This window comes from Bison bison, unplaced genomic scaffold (genome assembly GCF_000754665.1).
Source record: "Bison bison bison isolate TAMUID 2011002044 unplaced genomic scaffold, Bison_UMD1.0 scf7180017864168, whole genome shotgun sequence".
Lineage (NCBI taxonomy): Eukaryota > Metazoa > Chordata > Mammalia > Artiodactyla > Bovidae > Bison > Bison bison.
The window spans coordinates 1,434,953-1,458,430 of record NW_011494740.1 but is presented as its reverse complement, the minus strand read 5'-3'; the positions used below and the strand labels follow the sequence as shown (position 1 = coordinate 1,458,430).

At 38.5% G+C, this 23,478-nt stretch overlaps 1 protein-coding gene across 1 annotated transcript in view; it reads right to left on the bottom strand.

The window, feature by feature from the left end:
* Window positions 1-23,478, bottom strand: part of COL8A1 (collagen, type VIII, alpha 1) — a 171,371-nt gene that overhangs the window by 42,164 nt on the left and 105,729 nt on the right. The window contains exon 2 of the mRNA XM_010841938.1: window positions 20,670-20,785. The gene's annotated coding sequence lies outside the window, so the exon portion shown is untranslated. The remainder of the gene's footprint in view (window positions 1-20,669; window positions 20,786-23,478) is intronic.

Sequence of the window (23,478 nt, the reverse complement as noted above, 5' to 3'; positions counted from 1 at the left end):
AACACAACATTGTAAAGCAACTATACTCCAATAACACTGACTTTAAAAAATTGAATGAAAAGTCAGGATCAGACGTGAGAAGCTTTACTTTAGAAATTTTCTTGAAAAGTGAATCAGAAAACTTGGAAAAGCAGAAAAAAAATCCCCAATGAAAGCCACCTTCTGCAAGCGCACACATACACATTCCATGATAAAACGTCCATGATTTTCTTTGCTGGCACAGGAAGGCTCAAGAAATAGAGCAGATTGTTCAAAAGCAAAAGCCGAAGAGAGCTAACAAAATACCAGGAATGGCTACCCACTACCATATTTATTATTTTTTTTTAATCTTGCAAATAAGGTTTCTGGAAAGAAAAATATGATCATCATTAATAAATCAAAACCAATAATGGGACAGTTTCATTGGAAGAAAAAGCAGAAGAAAGCAGAGGGAAAATCCCCAGACATTGATTGCACCCAACCGGGTATGTATCTGCCCTTTGCCAGTCAAAGTTTGGTGTCTGAGATTTATTGCTGGAATATCTGGCATTCTTAATAAAAATTCCAGGAAACCTGGGGGCTTCTGGGCAGCATATGTGAAGTCAAGAGGCAAGAAATATTTCATTTTCTGTGAAAGTCAACAAGATCAAAGAACAAGGTGTTAGCAAGCTAGTGGCTGGGCGTGGCCGAGTGAGTCTGCTTTTTTTCATGTTTCTTATGCTTTCTCTAAATGTCTGAAGCCAAAGCTTTTTAGAGAAAGGAGAGTGCCTCTTGCTTCTCCCCACTAAGTTTCTGAGGGGACGTTGCCTGTGCCCACTTGGCCTGGTGGCGTTTCTGGCATGCACACAGCTGCCAACCACTCCTGTCCCATCTTCAACAGTTATTCCTGGGTCACATGTGAGGACTAGCAAAAGTCAGTGTAGAAGAAGCATAGATCTCAGATGCTTTCTGTTTGGATCTCAATCCCGAGGACCAGCTGGGGACTCCTTTGATGGGTCAGTCTCTGTTTCTTCATTTATAATCATTATGGCTTCTGGCAAATCACCAAGTCTCAAGAAGCCTCTGTTTCTTGGGGCTATCACCAGAATAATGACAACCCGCCTCAGAGGATCATTGGGAAAATTGCCAACAGAGTGCCTAGTTTACAACAGATGCTTCCTAAAATGTTTTGGAGCCTCTTCCAAATAATGTAGTATTTTAAAACTGATTTACATTTTTATCAGACATATACTATTTCTTTTTGTATTTAAATACAACGATGCTAAAGCTGAAACTCCAGTACCTTGGCCACCTCATGCGAAGAGTTGACTCATTGGAAAAGACTCTGATGCTGGGAGAGATTGGGGGCAGGAGGAGAAGGGGACAACAGAGGATGAGATGGCTGGATGGCATCACTGACTAGATGAACATGAGTCTCAGTGAACTCCGGGAGTTGGTGATGGACAGGGAGGCTTGGTGTGCTGCGATTCATGGGGTCGCAAAGAGTCGGACACGACTGAGCGACTGATCTGATCTGATCTGATCTGATTATGTAAATAAATTTTAAATTACGATTTAAAGAAATTCAAATTATGATGTAAAAACACTTCTACCTGTACCCTTCCTGCAGTTTATTCCATTTTCTCTGCATACATGTCAGAGGTATGGTTCAGGACAGCAAGTCCAGGAGAAGAGCCAGAATGAAACTAGAGGATGTTGTGTGGTTATTTTCTACCCGTCTTCCAAGGAACTCCTGAGTTACAAAATGCATCTGGCTCCCATTTCCTGCAGAATTTTGCTTATTTGAAATGTTCAAGAAATCAACTGATCTGACTTCAAACAGACTAGGTTTAGCTGGCCGTGTACAAGCCCAAACCCCCGTGTATGTCACTCCCAAGTCTGGACTTTACAAGCAGCCAGTTCCTTTCATACCTTAGGAAAGGACTTCTTTTTGGCTGTGTACTCTTTGTTCTGAGCCAAGTGTCAGACCAGGAATTGAGGCAATAAATCTCGGCGATTCTTCATATTTGGAATTTCTCCTGTTGCTTCTGATAAGGAAATGACAGAGTCTTTCAGCTCTATGCATGAACCTCAGAGAAATTTGTAATCCAAATCATGTTTTGCTCACAAAATGGAAACAAAACGTGCTAAACCTGGCTTTGAGTTAACCCAGACTGTTTTGAAGACTGGGTAATGAACACGGAAATTATCTTTGCTCTTGATTGATTGTAAAACTTTTCAATGAAAGTTGAAAAACTTTTCAATGAAAACAAGTTCCTCTCTTGTTTTAAATATTCTGATTCTTTCTCAGTGGGGGTGGGGGTGAGGTGGATGTGTGCATTCTCAGTCATGTCCAACTCTTTGAGTCCCAGGGGCCTCTAGCCCACCAGGCTCTTCTGTTCTCCCCGGCAAGAATACTGGAATGGGTTGCCATTTCCTTCTCCAGGGTATCTTCCCAATCCAAGGATCGAACCTGCATCTCCTGCATTGGCGGGTGGATTCTTTACCACTGAGTCATCTAGGAAGCTGGGGTGGGTTGGGTGGCAGCAAAATTCTTCATAGGTGAAGGTATTTGTGAAGGATCTTTGCCTTCCTGTAGTGAAAATGGACCTCACTATTGGTTGTACGCCCTCCTCTGGCCCTTCCCTCATCTACTACGGTACTTTCAAGTTCGACTGACTGAAGTGAATGTGATAGGGGAACAGCAGTTTTTCAAAGATGGATGACTTTCCCATGATCTATCCACATTCTCTGAGATGACTAATGAAGCCAGCCTGCTGCTGCTGCTGCTAAGTCACTTCAGTCGTGTCCGACTCTGTGCGACCCCATAGACAGCAGGCCACTGGGCTCCTCTGTCCCTGGGATTCTCCAGGCAAGAACACTGGAGTGGGTTGCCATTTCCTTCTCCAATGCATGCATGCATGCTAAGTCACGTCAGTCGAAGCCAGCCTAGGCCTGGCTAACTGCTGACATGATCACAGTGAAAAGATACTCTCAAAATAAAACAAGGAAAACTTTTTTAATCTTTCTTTTTGATTTTGAGTATATTCTATTCAACAACATGCCTGACAACATTCACTGTTTGGCCTTTCGGTGGAAGTGGTAAAGAAATGACTCAGAATAAAAGGCTTCATTCAGCAGCAATGCCTCAGCCCTAGCTCTTATTTGCCTGAGACCCGTTACCATAAATGAAGAGGAGGAGGTTGACTTGATCATCTGTGATCAGAGTCTTGCTGAGGTTTGTTTAGCAGTGATCTGACGTCACTAGCGAGTGGCCTTTTTCAAAGGCCATGGTTTTGAGCCACACTATTTGAGAACTCCTTTTTAAATGAGTTTTTCTCTCTCTCTCTAAAGTCTACAGCCAGCTCCTAATTTTAATTTTGTTGGCACAGGGTAAAATGGTCAATGGTTCTGACATACTCACCATTTCGAGTGACCTGGTCTACCCGTTCTTCTTACTATTGAAACAATTGACTTCAGTTTCATTGATTTAACTAGCTCTTCAAGTGTCATGTAGATACAACTTTTTAAACTAGTAAAGAAGAGTCATTGTGTGGCCAATAAAAACATTGGTTAATCTAAAAATTATGTATATTTAATCTTGGGATGTGTGTATTACTTACATTTGAACACGGGTGTGTCTGATGTCCTAAGAATTCATTTCAAACAAAATATTGACACTCTAGGTTTAAAAAATCTTCCAGACTTTTCATTTAAACCCTTACTGGTTCTCCCTTTTTCTCATGTCCAATCTCTGACTTGGGACAAAGTAGATCAGATTTTTGGGTTAGAGGTTTTTCTTTTCTTTTCTCTTTTTTTTTGCTTTTTACATTACCATAATAATTTTGAAATCTCTGAAAGAATAAAGAAATTACATAGCAAACACAACTCCTTTACTTTGCATTTACTATGCATTTTTTAACATGTATTCATTTAAATGTTTCTTTGATATCTACTGTGAGTCACGCATTAAAGATACAGTGACAAATAAAACCTGCAAGATTTCTGTTCTTGTGGAGCATACATTGTTTTGGCTAAAAAGTTCATTTGGATTTTTCTGTAAGATGGTACAGAAAAACCTGAACAAACTTTTTTGCCAACCCAATATTTTAGTGAAGGAAGTCACTAAAAAAAGAAAAAAAAAAAACCCCAAAACCAAACCAGGTATTTTAGACAGAGGCAAATGCTGTAAAAAACAGGAACGAGATCTTGTGATGGGGTGGGTGTAAGACTGATGCTACTTTAGAAGGCAGTCAGGGAAAGTCTTCCTGAGGAGGTGGCAACTGAATGCAACAAAGGAACCTGTCACGTGACACTTTGGACAGAGTATGAGCAGAGTGCCCAGAAAGTGTCAAGGCTAATGATAGACTTCTATTGTGAGTATTAAATGACTTAATAAGTGCAGAGTGCTTACAACAGTGCCTGGTATCCATAAATGCTCACTGTCTTTAATTCATTCAATAGTCATCAAGTATCTAGCAGGTTCCAGCCAATGTTGGGTGCAGGGAACTAGAGCTGGAGAGAATTCTGAGTTTATCAAACTAGCTCCACAGTCCAATGCAGTGATTCTCAATGAATGCTGGCACAAGCATTGCATCTTTCTCATTGGTCTCCCTTATTCCTGATCTCCTCCCCCATGGAGGGGTCTAACTAGACAGGCTCAGGGAGAGGACCAAAGCACTGAATTTTCTACAAGCTTACTCTAGTTGATGGGTAAGCCCACACAAGTCTGAGAACCACAATCCTATTGCACAGATTGTAAGTAATTGGTTCTTTTCAATATGGTACACTCACATGCTAGTAAAATAAAGCTCAAAATTCTCCAAGCCAGCCTTCAACAATATGTGAACCGTGAACTTTCAGATGTTCAAGCTGGTTTTAGAAAAGGCAGAGGAACCAGAGATCAAATTGCCAACATCCCCTGGATCATGGAAAAAGCAAGAGAGTTTCAGAAAAACATCTATTTCTGCTTTATTGACTATGCCAAAGCCTTTGACTGTGTGGATCACAATAAACTGTGGAAAATTCTTCAAGAGATGTGAATACCAGACCACCTGACCTGCCACTTGAAAAACCTGTATGCAGGTCAGGAAGCAACAGTTAGAACTGGACATGGAACAACAGACTTGTTCCAAATAGGAAAAGGAGTACGTCAAGGCTGTATATTGTCACCCTGCTTATTTAACTTGTATGCAGAGTACATCATGAGAAACGCTGGGCTGGAAGAAGGAGAAGCTGGAATCAAGATTGCTGGGAGAAATATCAATAACCTCAGATATGCAGAGGATACCACCCTTATGGCAGAAAATTAAGAACTAAAGAGCCTCTTGATGAAAGTGAAAGAGGAGAGTGAAAAAGTTGGCTTAAAGCTCAACATTCAGAAAACTAAGATCATGGCATCTGGTTGCATCACTTCTTGGGAAATAGATGGGGAAACAGTGGAAACAGTGGCCGACTTTATATTTTGGGGCACCAAAATCACTGCAGATGGTGACTGCAGCCATGAAATTAAAAAACTTACTCCTTGGAAGGAAAGTTATGACCAACCTAGACAGCATCTTAAAAAGCAGAGACATTACTTTGTCAACAAAGATCTGTCTAGTCAAGGCTATGGTTTTTCCAGTAGTCATGTATGGATGTGAGAGTTGGACTATAAAGGAGGCTGCACCAAGGAATTGAAGCTTTTGAACTGTGGTGTTGGAGAAGACTCTTGAGAGTCTCTTGGACTGCAAGGAGATCCAACTAGTCCATCCTAAAGGAGATCAGTCCTGGGTATTCACTGGAAGGACTGATGCTGAAGCTGAAACTGCAATACTTTGGTCACTTGATGTGAAGAGCTGACTCATTTGAAAAGACCCTGATGCTGGGAAAGATTGAGGACAGAGGATGAGATGGTTGGATGGCATCACCGATTCAACGGACATGGGTTTGGGTGGACTCTGGCAGTTGGTGATGGACAGGGAGACCTTGCATGCTGCGGTTCATGGGGTTGCAAAGAGTCAGACATGACTGAGCGACTGAACTGAACAGAGAGCATCAAATATAAGCAATGGCCCCAGTGGAAGTAGTACTGCACTGTGCTCAAGAGTAGCTGTGTTCAGTCTCTGGAGCCATAAATATCATGGGATTATGTTTCACAATTAACATCCTCTAATCCCTAGGCCTGATTTTGTTTTGTTGATCTTGAGCTGGCTGAGGATGCTGTGTGTTTTGGATTAACCTGCTTTTGGTCAGGGTTTGGAAGGTTTGCCTGACACTCTTAAATATCATTTAAAACCTGCCAAAGAGGGGGGAAAAAGGCTTTAACCTTTTAGAAAGAATGTGCCAACCAATGTTTGGCAAAGCCTCCTGTAGCCTGAAAGAAATTCTACTTGTAAGTAGATTGCTGCTGCTACTGCTAATTTGCTTCAGTTGTGTCCGACTCTGTGCGACCCCAGAGACGGCAGCCCGCCAGGCTCCTCCATCCCTGGGATTCTCCAAGCAGGAACACTGGAGTGGGTTGCCATTTCCTTCTCCAATGCATGAAAGTGAAAAGTGAAACTGAAGTCGCTCAGTCGTGTCTGACTCTTCAAGACCCCATGGACTATAGCCTACCAGGCTCCTCCACCCATGGGATTTTCCAGGCAAGAGTGCTGGAGTGGGGTGCCATTGCCTTCTCCATGTAAGTAGATTAGCTTAACTGAAATTCCTCCCCTAGGCTCCTCCCCAAATCTATTTTTACAATGTAATGTCAACAAAAGGGGGATGGGAAAGATTTACTTTCTCTCCCCTTGACTTTCTACTAGAATGTATCTAATTCATTGTCTCACTTTAGAATGACTTATACACATTTCTAAAAGGTCTTTGAATCAAGGATCTCAAAAAAACATTGGATACAACATTGGATAAAAGAATAGATTCATGTGGATCCAGTTGAGGCTGAGTGATAACGGCCTCTAAAATCCAGACCAGATTCCAGGCAGGTCCATACCTTAGATATGTGAGGCTTCTGTTTTCTCATTAACTTTCCTAAAAGGATACTTCCTTTTTTGTTTCCTATTTTTCTCTCTCTACTAGCTTCAATCCATTGCTATCAATACCTTTGGCCAGATAGAATGATGGCAATTGAAAAAAGGCTCCCCTTGAGCTTGAGGTCAGAACTGGTTAGGGTAAATAGACTGATGTAAAAAAAAAAAAAAAATTTAAAGAAGAGTGAACTGATGTAAATTTAAGACAAATTAGAATCTTAGAATTGAGTAGGTGGTCAAAAGAAATGAACATTTGTGGTTGCCAGCCTGTCAATTATTCAATTTTTTGTTTAACTTTTCAGTTTGATGATATTCACTTGTCAAAGATGATAAAGATGGGGTGAAGTATGTAGGCTACATAAAAACCAGTGTAACTCAAGATAAAGATCTGTTACGCTCAGTCTATGCCAACGTATGTTGTAAATATATGGGGCAATGAGAACCCCAGGCTGGCAGCTGAGAAAAAAGTACATTAGATAAGAGCTGCTCCCCAGAAATAAAATTTTCTCTTGTAATTTTTATTAGATTTCAGCTGACAATATGGCTTTTTACATGAAAACAATTAGGAAGAGAAGATTCCTTTTTACTTTCTGTATTTTCCTTTGACTTAGCAATTTATTCCAGTTTTCGTTCATTCATTCAACAAAAATTTGCTTAGTACTAGCAGTATGCAAAGTACCATTCTAATTTCTGGGGACACAACAATAGAGAAGATAGTAAGGTCCTTGCTTTATAAGTTGCTAGAATTTCATGTCTTTATCTATAAAAAATTTATAGCTAATTATAATAGTATCCATCAGACAAGCTAAAATGTGGTAAAGGAGGCATTCTCTGAAAAAGAGGGGACCTGACAAAGAAACCGTATTTCCTTGGAATTTGGGGTTCCTTCTGTTTACTTTGCATGTACATCAAATAATTCCAGTATCTATTTGAAAAATACTGTTTACTTAGTTTTGACTTTGTGCAGATTTATGGCAATTTTGGCTACACCCTCAAAGCATTTCCTCTCTCTAGTAGGCTGCAGTCCATGGGGTCGCTACGAGTCGGACACGGCTGAGTGACTTCAGTTTCACTTTTCACTTTCACGCATTGGAGAAGGAAATGGCAACCCACTCCAGTGTTCTTGCCTGGAGAATCCCAGGGACAGGGGAGCCTGGTGGGCTGCCATCTATGGGGTGGCACAGAGTCGGACACCACTGAAGCGACTTAGCAGCAGCAGCAGCAATCATATATGGGTGATGTCATGGCACTGTCCCCAGACCTTTGTGGCCACGCTCGGTACGACACGGCTGCCTCAAAGTTCAAGACTCTGGTTCTCACAAAAGAGCCACTGGCTCACAAACCAAGCACATTTCTTCCCTTTTTTCACTGTAACATTCTTTCCCAAGAGTATAAATCTCAGGCTGATATTTAACATTCCTTTGAACTGAACCATGGACTTTTACCTTGTACTTCTTGAAAGAGTGGAGAGCTAAGCTTCCATTATGCATATTTATAAACATGTCCTAAACGGAAGGCATGATTTTGTAATTCTCTAGTCATGGGTCTTTGAAACTATTTTATAAAAGAACATCTAGAAACATCGCACTGGATCAGGCTGATTGCCTGGTTTAGGATTCTATCTCAGAGTGGAGTCCACGTGGCAGTGGAATGTCACTGTTGCTAAACGTGGCTCAACCTTGACAAGGTGCTGACATATCCCAGAACCTCTGGAATTAAAAATTCCTTTCACTTAAAAAAATTAATTCTGGAGTTGAATTAACTAACACAAGTAGAGGTTTATAAGTTTCAGAAAATTAATTTTACCCTAGGCTTCTCTATTTTGGAAAATGAAATTACCACAAGCTCAAAGTTTAAGAGATGTTCCTTTTGTTTGTTTATTTATTTTGCATCAGAAATTATGAGAGCCTCTGTAGTTCTTTTAAAATGTAATACTTATTTTGATAAATGCATAGTTTTTAAATATAAGTTTTGAAGAAAGCTATGGTTATATGACATTGCATGGATCACAAAGAATAATGTTGAAAACTAGTCCTATTTCCCTAAAAAAACAGTATCTCAAAGTTATTAGTTTTTAAAGTCTGCCTTACATGGACAGCAACAATCTTTCATTCCTTTCTTCTTTCCTCCCCCCTTTCTTTCTTTCATGGTAAGAACAGATGACACAAGATCTAACCTCTTAAGTTCTTAAAGATATAGTACAGCATCATTATGGAGTAGGAAATGACAACCCACTCCAGTATTCTTGCCTGGAAAATTCCACGGACAGAGGAGCCTGACAGGCACAGTCCATGGTGTCAAAAAGAGTCGGACACGACTGAGTGGCTATGCACACACACGTAACATCATTAACCATCAATACAGTGTTCTCCAGAGGATGTCTAGAACTTATTCATCTCACATAACTGATCTTTTATACCCACTGAACAGCAACTCTCCAGTTTTGCTCCCCTCAGTTCAGTTCAGTTCATTTCAGTCGCTCAGTCGTGTCGGACTCTTTGCGACCCCATGAATCACAGCACTCCAGGCCTCCCTGTCCATCACCATCTCCCGGAGTTCACTCAAACTCACATCCATCAAGTCAGTGATGCCATCCAGCCATCTCATCCTCTGTCGTCCCCTTCTCCTCCTGCCCCCAATCCCTCCCAGCATCAGAGTCTTTTCCAATGAGTCAACTCTTCGCATGAGGTGGCCAAAGTACTGGAGTTTCAGCTTTACCATCATTCCTTCCAAAGAAATCCCAGGGCTGATTTCCTTCAGAATGGACTGGTTGGATCTCCTTGCAGTCCAAGGGACTCTCAAGAGTCTTCTCCAACACCAGCTCCCCTCAGTCCCTGGCAATTACCATTCTATTCCTGTTTCTGTGAGTTTGACTGTTTTAGATACTGAGGAAACATTTTTGATATCAGCAAGTTTTAGGATCTCTCCATAAAGACTTATCATGAGTCCTTATTACTTAGGCACCATTACCTCACCTTATTTTGAGTATCTTTATTTTAGAAGTAACCTTATAGAACCTGAGCTCTTTGAAGGGAAAGTATGTACATTGTAATACATAATTACATTCACATGTTCTGTCCAAAAGATCCTGTATCAGGTGCTGGAAGTATTCATTTCTCTATCCAGTCAGAACTGAGCACCAAGCAATGGCCAGCATTTGTATCTCTGTACCACTAGTGTCAATATTTTGGTTTGATAACGATCTTGTAGTTATTGAGGTTAGACATGCTTTGGTAAGTGAGAAGTCTTAGGGAGTTAAAAGGATTAGCAGCGACCAGGCTTTTAAATCCAGGAAATCTCTGATAAAAGAAGTCTGGAGTGAGGGGAGTTAGACCTCAATCCACCAGCAAAGATTCAACTTTTCTGCAAAAGTGCTTTCGTGAGGACTCTTGGAAGGCAGGGACACACAGCGGAGTAGCGTTCAGGTATACAGGCTGAGGGCAGCGCCCAGGAAGAAAAATGAAACACAGACCTCCACCACTGAGCTCTTTACTTCTGTGCATTCACTGCGAGTGTCATTATTACCTCTAGCACTTCTGCATAACAGACCAGGAGATCAAACTTGCTGTCCTCTTGCCTTTCCTGTGTGCAGGACAATTTGAGAAAAACCAGTTTGGTTACTACCCATTGTCTCCCTATTTGTTCTCATGACCACAGTCACTGGATAAGTTGAGTAGTGTCTCAAAAATGTAATCTAGCTTTAAAGAACTTCCAGCTGTGTAAATTACATTTTCACGTTTTCTACTTCATAGATGAAGGAAGCAGGGCCCAGAGAGGTTAAGCATCCTGACCAAAGTTGCAGAGCAAGTTTGAAGTTGATTCCAAGTTGGTTCTCATTTTTTTTTTTTTTTTTTGCATTGTGGTATCTTTTGTAGGTAGAAACATTTCTTTAGTTATTCCACATAAGCTGATTTCATTTGGAAGAATTGAAAAAATTAAATGCTTCAATATATATTTTATAAAAGTTTCAAACCCATATCTGGGAGCTGGTAACTGTTCATAGCAGTACCCCCTTATCTGTGGGGGATACAGTACAAGACCCCACTGGATGCTTGAAACCTTGGATAGTACCAAGCCCTATGTACTATGTTTTTTCCTATACCTATATACCTATGATAAAATTTAATTTATAAATTAATCACAGTAAGAGATTAACAGTAATAACAAAATAGAACAATTATAACAATATGGTATAATGAAAGTTATGTAAATGTGGTCTCTCTCTCAAAATATCTTATTGTACAAAGTTAATGTCTTTTCCATTTTAATTAAGTACTTATCACACACTGGAGCCATAATTTTTATAGTTTATAATGTGACTGCAAAACTTGCATGGTTTTCTTTTTTCTTCTTCACAATTTCATAGATAGAAACTTTGTTTTTACTGTAGATCTTAGCAGCCTCAGCATGTTTTTCTTTTTTCCTTATGAAGTCAAGAACTTCCCCTTTATCATTTAGAAGAAACACTTTATAGCTCCTCTTGTGCTGTGCTTAGTTGCTCAGTTGTGTCTGACTCTTTGTGACCCCATGGACTGTGGCCTGCAAGGCTTAGGCATATCCTAATTACCAGTATAACTGCTCTGGGGCTTTGAGGTCATTATTAGGTAAAGTAAGTGTGACTTGAACACAGCACTGAGATACCACCATGGTTGATCTGATAACTGAACCGGCTCCTAAATGACTAACTAATGGGGCAAAGGGATGATATTAATACTATCTTGGGTGGGTTGGGGCAAGAAGGCACAAGATTTCATCATGCTACTCAGAATGGCATGCGATGTAAAGCTTATTATGAATTGTTTATTTCTGGAATTTTCCATTTGATGTTTTCAGATGGTTATTGACTGTAACAAACCGCAGAAAACAAAACCATGATAAAGGTGGGGCTACTGTACGGGTATCAATTGTTTCCACTACCTGTGTATTTAAATGGCTGATATAAGAGAGACTGGCTAGAGCAGTATCTCTCCAGCAACTGTTTAGGTTCAATCCCAGCTCTACCACTCCACTGGTTGGGCAGCCTCAGGCAAGCTTAATTTCTTTGCATATCTGTAGCTATAGTTCCTGTCTATAAAGTGGGCATAATAATTGTTACTCCGTTGCTGTGAATAACTGAACCACAGATGTAGTGTTAGAACAGTGCCTAGCACATAGTGATATGTACCTGTTTATTTCTATAGTGCCTAGGTACAAATGAAGACAAGACCAGCGTACATTAGAGTTTGTTCTCAGAAGTTCTCATCTTAAACACTTTTGTAAAAATAGTTTCCCAATGAAAGCATCACTTATTTCTGTAGTCTCTAGATGCAGTAACTCAAAGTTATCACTAGATGGCGACTGTGATCCACTATGACTTGAGAAGAAGTCGGTTTTAACAGATGGATCAAACCCTGGAATTTGTTTTCTGTGCAGGGCAGCATTGTCATCTCCGGCTGCCCCTTCCCCACAAGTTGGCCCTTTAACAGAATTGTTACGGTCAGCAAAGTCTGCCTTCCGTGGCCACTCTTGGAACGCACCCACAGGCACCCAACCTTCCTGATGGCAGCTTCCCAGAAGCCTGGGTTTCCTTGCTTTCACCCTACCGTGAACTTGCTCTCTGCCAGGTGGCGGACAGTGTCAGGATATCCTGTGTTAAGAAGATTAATCACTGGTCTTCAAAGTGTGGGACACCCCCCACCACACACATAGCAGCCTCAGCGTCACCTGGGAACTTGCTAGATATGCAAATTCTGGGGCTCCCTCTCAGACCCGCTGACCAGGAATCAGTATTTTCATAAGCCCACCTGATGATTCTGATCTCTGCTAAAGTTCGAGAACCACTGAGATGAATCAATATTTAGCATCACTTAAAAGTTGGCACTGAGACCAACTTTTGCCTCAGAGACCATTTTGCCCAATTCATTCATTCTACTAAGGAGAGTGAGCCCAGAGAGTTAAATGACTCGCTGAAGACCACAGGGTTAGTCTTGGGGCAGGACCAGGGCTGTGGAGTTGTGTCCCCCAACTTTTCCCATGACATGCTTCACCCTCTTTCCCCTTCAAAACTGAGGTCACAAGATACACATTCTAGCCTCATAGTTACTTATGAAGAAAAAAAAGCCACTTGTATATTTACACAGGTGTTAGTTCATTCATTTAAATAGATGTTTCTATAGGGATACATGGAGAAGGCAATGGCACCCCACTTCAGTACTATTGCCTGGAAAATCCCATGGACGGAGGAGCGTGGTAGGCTGCAGTCCATGGGGTCGCTAAGGGTCGGACATAACTGAGCGACTTCACTTTGACTTTTCACTTTCATGCATTGGAGAAGGAAATGGCAACCCACTCCAGTGTTCTTGCCTGGAGAATCCCAGGGACGGGGGAGCCTGGTGGGCTGCCATCTATGGGGTCACACAGAGTTGGGCACGACTGAAGCGACTTAGCAGCAGCAGCAGCATAGGGATACAAAAATGTGTGTGCAATGCATTGAGTGTGACGCATTTCCAGTTTAGTGCGTACGTGTGTGTGTTAGAGGAGAGAAATCAAGTTTAAAAAAAAGTCACGATTCAATCGCTAGAAGAGGCATATTACAGGGCACCTTGGGAAATGAGTGAAAGCAACTAAGTCAGGCACAGGGAGGAGGGGAGACAAGTAAGAGCAGGAAGTTTCAGAGCTGAAGCTTCCGCCAGAGGAAGTAGGGAAAGGACATGTTGGAAAGAGGCGGCAGCATGCGTGAGGACATGGGGCCATGAAAACAAGAGGGGATCTCAGGAGTTTGGTTTGCTTGAGGGGAAAGGTGTGTGTGGAGGAGCTAGTGTGTTGTAAGTAACATCTGTACGGTGACTACTATCTGACACTGAGCGAATGTTAACTATGTTCCACACACTGTACTAAGCATTTTACATCTATTATTGACTTAATCCTTAAACAGCTCTGTGAGAATCTACTCCTATTCCCATTTTATGGATGACAGTAGGATTGCATGCACTGTTGTATTTTCCTTACAATCAAGTGTTACTATTTCAGTTTCTTAGACAAATTTAGAAAAAAGAGCCTTAATATTTACTTGTTCCAGGAGAATCTCCGTAATGTCTAGTATGTATTTTTTTTAGGAGGGGGATGAGGAATATGTTTTTAATACATACAATTTTATTATAAGCATTCTTTCGTAAATGCATAAAATCAGGAGGATTTTTACACTCTTTTTAAACTCTAGGAGTGAATGTTCCATTATTTTTTGATCTACCAGTAATTGTGGGAGTAGCCAATTTCTCATGGTAACAAATAATTTGTATCTGAAAAGTGGCAAAGAAAGTTTCTTTCAATTATTTAACTCACAGAAGAGAGGAAGCTGAGTAAGGAGTGAGGGATCTGGTCTGAAATCATTGGCTTTGTTATGCTTTTGGTTTTTACTTTATAGGGATTCACTGGAAATGTGCTTTTAACATATGATATGAATATTAGTCAACATTAGTATATTTTCTTTCTTGCACAGGAATAGCCACAACTAAACTATCAAGTTCTGGTAGCATTTGAAATACCTAGCCTTTCTTAGGTGCTGCTGCTGCTGCTAAGTCGCTTCAGTTGAGTCCGACTCTGTGCAACCCCATAGACGGCAGCCCACCAGGCTCCTCTGTCCTTGGGATTCTCCAGGCAAGAACACTGGAGTGGGTTGCCATTTTCTTCTCCCCTTTCTTAGGTAAGCTTCCAGAAATTCCTAGATACTTTGGGATATTTTTCAGTAATTTCATTTTTTCCTGAGAAAACAATTCTTATGCTCCTTAGTTTTCTCATCTGTAGAATGTTGGTAATAGATGAGATAATCTAGAAGGCCCCTTTCAGCACTAATGGTCTGTGGATTTACAATTTAATGATTAAATGGCAGAAGGAACTCATTTCTGAGTTTTCTTTGCAGTTAAATTTTAGTGTTGTTGTTATAAAAGAAGTTAGCTGACCAACTATTTCTCTATGAATACTTGAAATGGAAGCCTAAAACAGCTCTGTATTTCACTATTTTTAGGATCACTATGATCACTATCCTGCTCAGAGATATGATTGTATAACATATTCTCACATGACGTTTTACACATCTCAAGGTCTAAGACTAAGTCCAGCTGGTAGACACCATTAGAAATGACTGATAGCCAGTTTGTTTTATAGAAGAGGTGCGCTTTTCATGATGCTCTGGTTTTCTGGTTGCTGTAATAACAACTTTGAGCTTTAAGTGCACATATTACAACCTTGATCTTTATACTCATGTACACAGCTGAGGGGAAACTGCTTTCTTAAGAAAATCTAGAAAATCCAACCTAGCTTTTACCTTCACTATCTAGAGAAACTGAAAAATAGTTCACAGGATGTTTTATTTTGAATCAAAGGAAGGGCAACAATGCCTCAAAAGAAGAACCTATAAAATATATAATTATTTTACAATTTTATGGTTGAGAACAAAATTTGCATTTTACACCAGCCTCTCACCAAGATAATTTTGTTTTTCTTATTTGCAGTCATTTTTGGAGTTGATTACAACTTTTCTTTTCACCTATTATAAAAGCAGTACATGTTTATTCAAGAATTATTATAAAAAAGTATAAATAAGGACAGAAATATCTAAAATTCTGCTACCCAGACTTGGCTAGTGTTACTGTTTTTATTTCACTTCAGGTAAGCATGAACATTAAGAAATTGGTAACAATTTGAAATCTTAAAAAATATTCTATGTTATTAGCTTACATAGACAATTTTTATTGTCAGACTTCAAAGGTAGCATTTTATTTTTATTGTATAAAAACTTAAAACCTTTAGTTTTCACTGTTTTGTGATTTTCAGTGCCATTTTGCTTTAGACCCCCTTTTAGTTTGTTTATATTCATTTCTTATTTTTCCAGAAAATATTTAAGGTTGAATGCTTCAAGTGGTTATAACGCCTAGAGGAAAACAAATCTCTGAAACTCATATAGTTATATTTTGTTTAAATGGGACCTTTGCTTTGTAAATAATAGGTAAATTTTAACACCTTGGAGAACGTTGTTGTAAAGATTTCTATTGTACCATTAAGAAACCTTTAGAAAGTGAAGAGTAATTCCTCCTTCATATAATCTTGTTTATAAGTATGTATGTTTCAAAAGGCTTCCCTGGTGCAAAGCAGGAAATGTGGTTCGATCCCTGGGTCGGGAAGATCCCCTGGAGAAGGGCATGGCAACCCACTCCCGTATTCTTGCCTGGGAAACCCCATGGACAGAGGAGCCTCGGGGGCTACAGTCCATGGGGTCTCCAAGAGTTGGACACAACTTAGTGACCAAACAATAACAACTATTTTTCAGAAACATGTTCTACTCCCTTGTGCCCTCTTTGAATGCTGATTTTTGATCTTATTACTCAACATTACCTTATATTCTAATATTGTCTCTATAGCTCATATTGTGACTTCAAACAGCATGGAAGTAAGAGGAAGTAATACTTAAGAACTCTGTTTCTTCTCGTTGTTGCTAATTTTCATATCTCTAAAGGAGATAATCTTGGTTTAACTCTTAATATAGTGCCCAAGGCTACATAATAAATACCAAATAGATGTTAGTTTTCAATAATTTGAGCTATTTTGGTTTATTTTTACTATATGTATTTTTCTGCTAAATAAGAAATTTTAATTTACCATTTTTCCTGAGGACTTTCACTTAGATTTTTCAAAACAGAAATAAGCTACTTCTTTAGGGATTATATATAAAATATCTTAAAGAGTTGATAGGAGGAATAAAATATACTACATTTTATAATAAATTTATATATCATTATTATTTTGCATTACTTGTATCACCTAATCGCCCAGTGTCTCATTCACTCATAATGTTAATGGGAACCCATTTAAAAATAAGCTGTGCTTCAGAGCCATAAATATAGTTTATACTTCTTTCCAAGGTATGTTTACTCTAAGCTTTCCAAACATTCGGCAAGTATAAAATGAGGCCTTTTAATAAATGAGCAATTTGAGGCATCGACTAATAAAGTCTGACTTTTTCCCTGCCTGTGGAAGATGGGTGAGAATGACTAAATCATTACTCCAAATCTATACCGCTCTGTGTTTGACAGAATTTTTGGAAATTAGTCTCAGCCACATCATGGCAGGTGTATAAAGAAGTCCAGGACCGTGAAGTCCACCCTGTGGGCTCTGAACAAGAAAATCCTCAGTCCAGCTCTGACCAACAGAAGCACTGTGAGCCATGTATGTGACTCGACATTTTCTAACAGCCACATTCAAGAAGTTAAGGGGACAGGTGAGATTAATTTTAATCATACAGTTTATTGAAATGAAGATATAAAAATATTATTTTAATGTGGAATCAATGTAAAAATATTAATGAGATAGTTTACACTCTGATTTTTTTGTTCAAGGTCTTAGAAATACTGTATTTTATACCCAGTGTATGTCTCGGTTGGGACTAGCCACACTTCAAGTATTGTATCACCACCTATGGCTCATGGCTCCATACTGGACAGTTCAGCTTTGGAGGTACTGCAGCAAGGTAGTGTGGTGCATGGGAAAGGAGACAAAGACCAGTGTGGAATCATCATATATGTCTGTTTCTGGCCCTGACATTTGATATTGAGATGAGAAGTGATTTAGTGTCTCTGGGTCTCAGATTTCTACTCTCTATAACAGGGATTGTTAATAACTGCCAAACTCCTCTTAGGATGCTGTGAGGAAGATTTAAATAATATATTGTATTCAAAAATGCTGTGTAAGATCATAAAGCACCAGGCATATGTAAGGCATTATAGCTCTCTTTTATTGTAGATTTACTCTCATGACTTGCCCAGGGCCACATTCCCAGTTGGTAGGAGAATCAAGGATAGAATCTGGGACTTCTGATTTCTAGCCATCTGCTTCAACTAAAGGCTGTTCAAGACATGCTAACTTTATTTAAAAAAAATTAGGAAGGAAGAGAGTGGCAACAAGAAATAAATTACATATTAGATGGTTAGGGTCTTCTTGGACACTGTCATATGTTCTTCAGTAAAATTATACATTCAGAATATTTATAATACTTATATATCAGCACTACAGCCATCAAGGACTGACTTTATTACTGTCATGTAATAGAACCATACGTTCTTCAGTGTTTCAAACAACTTCTAAATTGACCTGTGGTTTCCCCACTCTATTTATCTCCAAAATATAGTATAACCACAAGAAAACCCTTCTGTACTGGGCTTGATTAATAAAACAGATATGGATCAATTTATCAGGTTTTCCATGGATATTTTTGGTTACAGATGTAACTCATTAATTCACATGTGTGAGACACCACCTCTGTAGTGTGAGTCCAAGAGACACATTAATCTCTGAACAGAAAGTGGAAATAATTTAGTTCACTTCACCATATTATTTGGTGCTTACTGTGCGTAAGACACATCGAGTATTTTTAGGGAACAAATGGACTTTGTTTCTACGATAATCGTCACTCAGAAATACAGTCTTCAAACTTGAGGAAAAATATGGAGCCTAACAAACTTTCTATGATATATGATTCAGGAATCTATATTTTCAGAAGATATAAAGATGATCAGAAATAAAATTCCAGATTTTCCAAAAAATAATTTAAAAAGTTATGTTCTTTACTTTTGGAGGACACATAGCGGATTAGTTATTATGATCTATTTCCCTAATTGTAAGTCTATTACAGTTTTCATATTTAAAATTTTAGGGTCATTTTCTACATTTGTTTCCATGAATTTCTTCCTAGAACTTAAAAACCACATAAAATATTTAGCTTTATACTATGTGAAATGACTAAATATACTTAAGCATAAGCCAAGTTCATTTTTGCTGAGAAGAATGCACTCAAAAAGTTCTTTATTTCCTTTTCAGTCAAAATTCCTTCTTAAAAATGACTTTTGTCTGGTTATTATTATTTTTTTTACTAGAAAACTATTATAAGCTTCCGTTCTGCCTGAACTGATGGCTACACTGAATAAATATAATTTTTATTTTCACTTGTTGAATGATTGCTGTTGATCACTGAGTGAAACCATTTATTGAACAAACTACATTTTCTTGCTTTTGCACCCTAGTTTGGAAACAAAGTTAAATTTTTTAAAAGTTCAAAAAAATGTATTTTTGATATTTCCATCATAACTTTATAACTTTCCTTTCCTCTTCCCTATAATAACCACCTTCTGTATTTTTTTGATTTACTTGAACATTGTTATTGTGATTTTTCACTGTGTGAACCCATCAATGCCTTTGGCAGCAAGATTTTGTTACAACAAATCCAGAAGTAGCCGAGCTTTGGTTGGTTCCAACAATTATCAAGTTTCTCTGGGTTGAGTTCAGAACCTTACCCTGACATTATGAATGTAACCCACATCATGCCTCCTTCTTCAGCTTCTCCAAAATATGTGATTGGCTTGAGTTCTACAACCTGTTGCTTAAGTGAGCATATATTTTTTATTCAATGGTTTTACATTATAAATATTTCATTCAATTAACATCTGGCCTTGATGGAATGCAGCCAAAATAATTAGGGGTACCTGCAGTAAAAAATGTGATACATTAGGAAAATGAATAATGTATTTGCATTTCTCCAGGAACTCTGAAGAGATTCATTCTAGAGAGGATGTGGTCATGTGGCATTAAGTATAGGGCTAGATGCTGTGTTTTTCTTTTTGTTCAAGTGCACCTTCAGCAACAACACAAAAATCTGAGGAATCTTAACTCTTCATTCTTTAAATTACTAAATAAAATTAAATAGACTATAAAAAGCCATTGTACTATTAAATAATAGGAAACATTGAGTTGTGTGTCCAAAAGTCACACTTAAGACCAGGCAAGGGTAATAAGCATGAGATGGCTGTGGATACTATGAGATAATGTCTACTTGTCAGAAATGGATAGAATTTTTTTCTGTCAAAGTTCAAAAGTTAATGATTTACTTTATATTTTAATTGCTTCTACTGAGAGATCTATTAAGGAATAAAAGAGATTCTATCATGCTGTTATTATTTTTCACTGTTGATATGTTCAATATTACATATGAATAAAACTATATTTGTTACACCATGCACTGTTTCATACATCCTAGACTGTCTTTAGGAAAATTTAGTACATGTCACTTCAGTCATCTGAAAGGAATCATTTCTTCATTACAACTCATAACTTTAAACTATAAAGTATCAGCCAGAAAAAAAAAAAATTGGCACAATTAAGAGAAATTTGATAATGGTAGAAAAGCACATACAGACATGACTGGGAGATGATAAGATTATTTTAATTTTCCCATTTGCGCTAGAATTATTTATTTTACAAATCTCCAGATCTTTTATTACTTAAAACCCTCTGCTGAATCATGAAAAGAAGCTTAAGTTAGCAATTTTCTTCTGCAAAATCTAGCTGCTAGCATCTGGTGAACACTTGGATACCTAGTCAGGTCCTATGGAAATGATTATTTTAAGACTCTATTCAGCATGCCTGGGCTTAAAAATCAGCTCAAATCACACTCTGCACATGTATTTTACTCTCAGGGATTTTAAAACCTGGCATTCATAGCGATGGTTTCAAGGCTTTTGCAGTGGAGATGAGGGTGGGAAATAGGACAAGCAGGCAGGCTGGACACCCCAACAGCCCCCGTGCTCCCTGAACAGACAGTGACTTCTGCAGATGGACCCACAGTGCCTGTGGGCCACCAGCCACCAGGCCACGGTGCCCCCCATGGCTTCTCACACTTACATTTAGACTTGGCCCGCCTGCGGAATCGAGGACCGCTGTCCTTGCTTGTGCCTCCCTGTGGCACGTGTGGGCTGGTTTCCGTCTCTTCAGATGCTGCTCCACTTCCAGAACAGCTTCTGGGGTAGAAAAAAAAAAGAGAATACTTTTACTCAGTTGGAAAGACAACAAGAATCTGGATTATTATCAAAGTGCACTGTTCTGGGATCATAGGAGAAATTACATTATAGCAACGTATAAATACACACTTCAATAAAAGATGCTGTTATGGACCAGAATTTAAGTGCATATTTAGTTGATATTAGAGATATTTGTATGCTGATTCAGAGAGAGAATAATTTTGTGCAATTCTATGTATGCAAATAGGTGCTTATTTATTTTTAAACACTTACTACCACATATATAATTTTTATCCAAATAAACATTTCTTGTATATGTTTATTGCTTTTCATGGTTATATTATGTGCTAGGTTCCCATTAATTTAATTTCTGTTAATACAGACTGCAGGTAATTTAGAAAGGGTGAGGGCAATTGCTACAGTGGGAGGAAATTTATGGAAGTAATACCTCAGGGAGCAATGTTAGGTTAATTTAAGAAAAGGAATCTCTGCCATCAACATATTTCCATCTAATTTGCATACAATAGTATTTGAATTAGAAATTATTCTCTATTTTTTGTCAAATCAGGTCTGGTAGAACTTTAATTCAGCAGCACTTTCAGGTTTTTGTTTGAGATTTTTAATTAGAGTATACTTTATAAACCATCTGTAATTTAGACTTTTTACAAGTTGTATGGAAACTTCTCCCCATTTAATCAGAATTTCAGAAATTTAACTCTGTGTTTCACATATTAGTCTCTATTTTGTTTTGGTACATTTCACAGAGACTTTTTTAGGAAATATTCTTTATATTTGTTGTTCAGAAAAAGATTTAAGCAGGGAAACTTTAGACACTTAAAAAGATTTGAAAGCCAGGATTTGTTGATTAGGAAATAAATGCAGAATTGGGTTTCTAATTTAGAATTTCTGCAATATGACATAAGTGATATATTCTAGAGCAGTGCTATTCAGTAAAACTTTCTGTGATAAAGGAAATGTTCACATTTTGCAATGTTCAATATGACAGCCACTAGCCAGAAATGGCTATTAAGCACTTGAAATGTGGCTAATGCAATCAGGGAAGTGAATTTTTAGTTTTAATTTAAATTAATTCAGATTTAAATATTCACTTGTGGGTAATGGCTACTGTATTGAAGAGTATAATTCTGGAGTTTACATGTATTTTGTATTCAACACAAAATGAGGAAGGACTTGAATGGTTCTAGCTGCTGAAGGCCTATGTTCCCCAAACACAAGGCCCAGGCTCTGATACCTGAGCTTGTGCCAGAAGAGTGGACCCAGCAGCATTCTGAATTTCGGCTCAACTTGGGGATATTCTGACATAAAGTTAAAATTTGGGTTAACCATAGATGATTTGAGAATACTTTGTGTATAGAAACTGTGGCATCTCAAGTGATCTCCCATAATAGAGTTCAGGCTGTAAATGGACTCAAGGGCTTGACTTTCCCAATCTACTGTTTGTGTGGTATGCCTGACAGGCAGTGGAGACAGATATAGAAAAAATACTCCATAAATATAGCTGCCTCCATGAAAAAGAAACTCTCCAGATTCAAACTAGATCACAGGAACAGGCTGGTAAATACATTTGTGCCTCTCCCCAAATCATTCTTCTCTAAATATCCATTGAGCGCTACTATGCAAAAGGCCCAATGCTTAGTGCGGGAGATAAAATGTTAGAAAAAAAAAAGATATGAAACTCCACCCTGTGATTAACTGCATTAGACAATAACATTTTTCCCAATGTTTTCTTCTTCCAAAATTCCTTTTTCTTTTCCTGAATGTGGTGAAAAGAAAATAGGAGAAAGACACACAGGATAAATAGAAACACTGAAGATCGTGATTATGTGTGTCATACATCTTATTCAATTTACTTCTTTCCACACAGCTTTCACAGTTCCATACTGAGATGGCAAAACCAGGTTTTGAAATGTACCATTGGAAACAGAAAATAACTGAACAGATCTCAATCTAAAATTTTAGAACACGAGATGACCACCATCATTTAGCATTTATTAAGTTTTTACAATATATGTTAACAGAGTTCTTTCCTTTCTGTTAGCTAGAAGAATGTCCTTTAAAATAATTGCTAATTAAATGCTGTTATGGGAGGACACATTTTTTTTTTTTGCTTTGCCACTTAGAACACTGTAAGAAAGAGTGCTACAATCACATTTATGAAATGAATAAATTTTTTCAATATTTGAGCACCATTGCAACACCTGATGGGAACTACTAGCTACACAGACCAAATGTAGCTCATTGTGTTTCAGTTCATTTTAAAAGAATGAACCTGAAAAGTGCAAAGAACTAAACAAGAACTATTTAGCCACACTTCCCTCACAGAAGCAAGGTCTGATGCTGTAAAGAGCAATATTGCATAGGAACCTGGAATGTCAGGTCCATGAATCAAGGCAAATTGGAAGTGGTCAAACAAGAGATGGCAAGAGTGAATGTCGACATTCTAGGAATCAGCGAACTGAAATGGACTGGAATGGGTGAATGTAACTCAGATGAACATTGTATCTACTACTGGGGGCAGGAATCCCTCAGAAGAAACGGAGTGGCCATTATGGTCAACAAAAGAGTCTGAAATGCAGTACTTGGATGCAATCTCAAAAACGACAGAATGATCTCTGTTCGTTTCCAAGGCAAACCATTCAATATCACAGTAATCCAAGTCTATGCCCCAACCA